Source organism: Anas acuta, chromosome 3 (assembly GCF_963932015.1).
Source record: "Anas acuta chromosome 3, bAnaAcu1.1, whole genome shotgun sequence".
Taxonomy (NCBI): domain Eukaryota; kingdom Metazoa; phylum Chordata; class Aves; order Anseriformes; family Anatidae; genus Anas; species Anas acuta.
The window spans coordinates 98,136,520-98,142,171 of NC_088981.1; the positions used below are offsets into that span (position 1 = coordinate 98,136,520).

At 38.4% G+C, this 5,652-nt stretch overlaps 1 long non-coding RNA gene across 1 annotated transcript; it reads left to right on the forward strand.

Moving 5' to 3' along the window:
* The first annotated feature begins 285 nt into the window (after positions 1–285).
* LOC137853082 (uncharacterized) lies at positions 286–642 on the forward strand. Its single transcript, XR_011094225.1, has 2 exons — positions 286–459; positions 544–642. It is a non-coding gene; the product is annotated as an uncharacterized lncRNA (long non-coding RNA).
* The last annotated feature ends 5,010 nt before the right edge of the window (positions 643–5,652 follow it).

A 5,652-nucleotide genomic window follows, 5' to 3' on the forward strand; every position in this document is an offset into this window, starting at 1 on the left:
ACACACTAGGGAAAAAATAAAAGAATTTATTTAAAAATTCCTTCAGGACAAGGACACAGTCTCCTGGTGGGATAAGGAGGATGCTTCAGATGTAGCCTGCTCTTTGAGGCCTGGATATCTTCTGCAGAGACTGTCAGGCAGGTGGTGAGAAGCAGAATGGAAGGAAAGTTGTCAGTGCTTTCTAATCTGGCAGTTTTTACAGCCTAATTTACTCAGCTGTGATGTTTCATTTGCCTATAAGAAACCATTCAGGCAAGTGCCCTAGCTGCTTTATCTTCAGCCCCACCTCTTCTCTCTGAGGCAAATATCACAATCATCCTAAATCACTCCTAATTATATGTTTAGTGTTGGCTATGTACAGCCAGTCTTCTACAGAGATGGCACAGAATTACTAACCAGAGCAATCCGCTACTGTGCTGGAAAAGTTGGTGTTTTAATTCCATCTGAGATAAGAACTTGGTAAACGGTTATTGTGGTAGCCTTGTGGCACCCAACACTTTACCTGTATCTGCTCTCTTGGTAATTTTTCCTCTTTTCCTACAGGAACTCCTGCTATCATTGGCCACCCTATTTACCTGGAACTGTTTTAAAATGCACTTAACAGGGTTTGCTGCCCATAAACAGTGACTTGTCAAATCAGAATGTCTTTCTTTCATCTAGATGATGAATCAATTAGACATTTGAATAGTTGAAGGTGTTCTTGCTGTTCGTAGTGGTAGATAAGGAATCTTCTGGTAGTGGCTTTTCTTTTGCTCTCTGTAAGTCCATTAAAGGAGGCTGTAGTGAGGTGGGGGTTGGTCTGTTCTCCCATGTGCCTGGTGACAGGACGAGGGGGAATGGGCTAAAGTTGTGCCAGGGTTGTTTTAGGTTGGATGTTAGGAAGAACTTCTTTACCGAGAGGGTTGTGAGGCATTGGAATGTGCTGCCCAGGGAAGTGGTGGAGTCACCATCCCTGGAGGTCTTTAAAAGATATTTAGATGTTGAACTTAATGATATGGTTTAGTGGAGGACTTGTTAGTGTTAGGTCAGAGGTTGGACTCGATGATCTTGAGGTCTCTTCCAACCTAAACAATTCTGTGATTCTGTGATTCTCCTTATGCCCAACACCTGTCCTGTGTCTCTGCAGTGTGAAGAGAGTTTGGGGGCTCAGTGTGTGTTGTGACAGGTCTCCCAAAGTTCCCAGTGCCTGCAGTGTTCATTGATTGCCACCAATGCCTTCCCTGCCTCCCCTTGTTGTTCTCTGTGTGCAGTTTTGTATTTGGAAAGTTCTTTCCTCTGTACTGTAATGTGAGTTAGCCTTTGTGGGTAGAGGGAAGGAGCAAACAACCTACAATGCAGGGCAATAACTGTATACTCTAAGTTGGCCAGATACACAGCAGACTCAGGCCTTGCCCAACTGCCTTATGCGTCATCTTCTCCTTACCACCTGCAGTGAGTACTGTTACTTCATCACTGATTTCTGCATTACAATTACATGCTCCCTCACCATAGCCGCACAGCAGTAGGGTTTCAACTGAGTGGTCAAGAGATCTGGTGGCATCTTGACAATGGAGTTAAGGTGCCTCTGCTTGCCTGGCAGCATGCTGGAGTATGATCTTTAAAAGATGAAAAGATGGATTTTGTTGTTGTCTGAAGGTTTTATTTATTTATTTATTATCATCTAGATGATTATGTATCACCTAGAAGTCATCTGTGGAATACTTCTACTTAAGGTCTTGAAGACAGGAGAAACTAAGTGTTGAGAAGACTGAAGAAGAACTAGAGACCTTGGGGTGACATAGGAAGCTAAAGAGGGATAGCAATGAAGTTGAGCAGCCCATTAAAGTATTGCCATTGCTGGTAACAGAATACAGACTTTGCATTGGCTCTGAAAGTCTTCTGGACTAGGACTCACCAAGCTTATTTTGTCTGGACTTGTTCTGGCCTGTCTGGAGTTTTACTGAAGCTTTTTTTTTTTTTTTTTAAACTAAAACAACAATTGTTGAACAACCAGGTGACTATTTTGTAAAGCTAAACAGCTTTAGCTTACATTATGCCATTGTGTAGTGGTATAATAATTTTGATGTCCTTCTGAAAATTACAGTTATCAATAGCAAGCAGTTCTTCTGTGTATAGTGAACTATTTATGACCCTGGAACAATAATGTAGTGAATTGGTATACAGGTTAAGGATGATAGCAGAAACCTTGAAAGAACAGGAACAAGAAGATACCAGAAGCTCTAGGGCTATAAACAAATCACCAGTAGTCAGTTACTGATCATTAAATTAATACAAGTTCAGGAAAACATTTTTTTTTTTTTAAGGATAGCAAAACAAAAAATAAATACCCACCATATTTAAAACACAACATGTATAATACATTTGAAAAAACTTTGAGTTATGGACCATGAAAGGCAGAACAAGGGATAACACATGTTAACATAAAGAAGTACCCAGCAAGCAGACTCTGAAGTGAGGAGAAAAGAAATCCCTCCATCCATATACATTTCCTCTTCTGCTGATTCTCCACCAGTAAAAGGACCAGCATAACAGCATAGAAAAGATACAAAGTAGTAGGAGTGTGTGCGTGACTTTGGCGATTCTAACCACAATTTTGAGGCTTTTTCAGTGGAATTTCTTGTGTTCTTCCTTGCTCTTCCTATAATGGTTATATACCAGCTAATAATAATTATTTGATTAGAATGTTATGATTCTAATTAGACTAACAATAAATTTCACATAACATGTTTGTTTCTGTAACCCACATAAGTTGCACATGGTGCAGTATAATGTCGATAGGGTAGAATCACCTCTATGTCCATAAAAACAGTGGAAATGGACTTGAAGGGACACAATGACAGAAGTTATATGTTGGAAGAATATCAGTAAGTTCTCATAGGTGAAATACAGTAATTGAGGAATAGTCACAGAAAATGACAATGGAAGTGTATTTTTTAAAAGAAAATACCCTTTTTGTGTGAAGTACTTTAACTGGTAATTCAATTTGCTTGCACCTAATAGATTCCATAGTTACTTGCATCCCCTGTAATGACATGACATACTCTGCATGAACCTGCAGAACAAGGTATTTTTGTGCAATGAACACTTAAACAGAGCATTTTGCATTTTCTTCATTTGGTAGGTTTTGCAGACATGTAAATATAGCTATTGTTTCATACGCACTCCCCCCCCCAATAAATAAATAAATAAATAAATAAAAGGAAAAGCAATTTAAAAAATCCTATTCAGTATTCCGTTTGAGTGTGCTGTCCTTCATATCCATTCCTCTTTCTGGTTACGATACAATAAGATATAAGCAATTAAAGAATTTCTTCTGTAAGTTGTTAGGTGTGTTAGTGGCATGAGGAATAAGAAGAGTGTGTTCAGCTGAGCACAGAATTGATATTGGTATTACTGAGGTCAGACATGGGGAGGCAGAATGACTCGGGCAGTAAGAGTGTCAAGAACAGGCTGGGTAAGGGGGACAGGGACAGCAAGAAGTTACAGGGGTTTGCATGGCCACTGGAGTTATGAGTAAGAAGAATAAGTGTTTTAAAATACATTCTCAAATACCTTATCTGGGTTGGACCAGATGACCTCCACAGGTACCTTTCAACCTAAACAGTTTATGATTCTGGTAGGCGTTATAGGAAAAAAATGAAGCTCCAATTAGTATTATATATTCTATCTTATTCAAAGATCTATTATATTATAATATTATCTATGCCTATTACCCATCTCCAGTTACTGTTATCTGCTACTGGACAGAGGTGGACAAATGACCAGTTTTATCAATGATAACACAGAAATGTTCAATGATATTTCTAATCCATAGTTGGAAAAAGACTGACTTGATTTATTTAGATCATAATGATAAAAGACATCCTATTCCGAGAATAACTCCAGAAATATGTGAAAGGACCTCTGCTAAAATTAAACATTTCAAAATTATCTAGCTAAGGTAATTTGCATACAGGAGCTTTAAAAGAGTAGATTGAATGGTCCTTCCAATAAATCTGGAAGTTGTTCTGAAATTCAAGGGATCTAGAAGAATAGAATGCCAATATTAATAATAATAATAATAAAGTTGAACAGAAGGACCTAAGATTTTTGTCCCCTGATACTGATCGGGACAAAATGATGTCCTAAATGATGAAGATTTTAAAGTGTATAATGATATTACTGCTGATCAACTTGTGTCAAATAGACAAGACTTTTTCATACTAACAGGTTGAAACAGTAAGCTTAGGTATGATAGAAACCACAGTATTAATGTATTTTTGTAAAAGATTTAATTTTACACAAGCTTAATTAATGAAGTAGTACAAGCCTGTTCCCAGGAGGTTGATTTAGTGCTCCTTAAGTAAATGTATGCATCAGTAACGCAATTCAAGCAACTCAGACAGCACCTGCAGCTCTATGGGCCTTCTGACAGAAAACTTAGCCAACCAGGAGGTGAGCAAGTGATATGAAAGTGATATACAACATTAGATGACACAACTCTGTAGTTGTAAACTTGGTAGTAGTAGCCATGAGCACTGGGTTGCAATTATCCACACTGTTACTGACACTAGGAAGTTCTTGTAGGCTACTGTATAGCCCCACACATTCCCCCATAGGGAAAATGTATCATGTTGATGGCTATTTCTAAGAACAATCACAATGAACATACCTCTTGATGCTGGCTTCATTAAGAGCTTTACCTCAGAATTTTATGTTGCTCAAGATCCCCAAAGGGGTATTACTGTTATATAGCTACTCAGATTCATACTGCAGAGGAGTCTCAGGTCTGGGGGGTTTTGTCTAGCTCTACTGTTCTACAAACCTTCAATTTCAATAAAGAGTTAACAATCAATATTGACTTCCACATCAATGTTAATTTTTTTTTTCTTTTTTTTTCCCTCTTCCTACGACTTAGCAGGCAGAACAAAATTTTATGAGTGAATGTGAGGGGCGCACAATAGTGCTTTGAAGACAATCAGCCTTACCATGCCGTCATGTGTCTGAACTAATATTTCTGAACTAGATAATGGCCCAAGCCTACATAATTGGCTGATAGATATAAAATGGTATATTTAAGTCAATTCCTTTTCTAGCAACTGCATTATCTGCCGAAGATAAACTTTTCTATTGTATGTGGGTGAAAAGATCAGAATCATTATTTACTGTGTCTTTTAGTAAAGCTCAAATCCAATTCTGTGATAATCAGCTTTAGTTGCCAGGCTGAACATACAATAAACAGTGCCCTCTAAGACAGTAGTGGAAGTGGTTCTTTTTTTCAGCATCAGTCAAATTATGATTTGAGGTATAGCTGACAAGGAGTTCCAGGAGTGTCCTACTATTATTTTTGCACCCTGCTGTGATCAGCTTGGCTCCCTGGAGATCACAATCTGACTGATGTCCAATATAGATGGGAAGATGTTGATGTTTGTTACCCCAGCAGAGAATAAGTGCCTTGAATAAATTGAAAGCATCTGTTGTTTTGTTGCTGTTGCTGCTTTTGTCTTCTGTTGGAATTATTGCAGGTAGCCAGTTATAGTGTCAACTGTTTCAGTATTACTTTTATCATCTACTGACTGTTGAATGGCAGCAACTTGGTGCTAGAAAGGAAGTTGCAGTCTCCTTCATGATCACATTGACAGTGGGATGGGTGTCACTTTCTGTGTTCTCTGC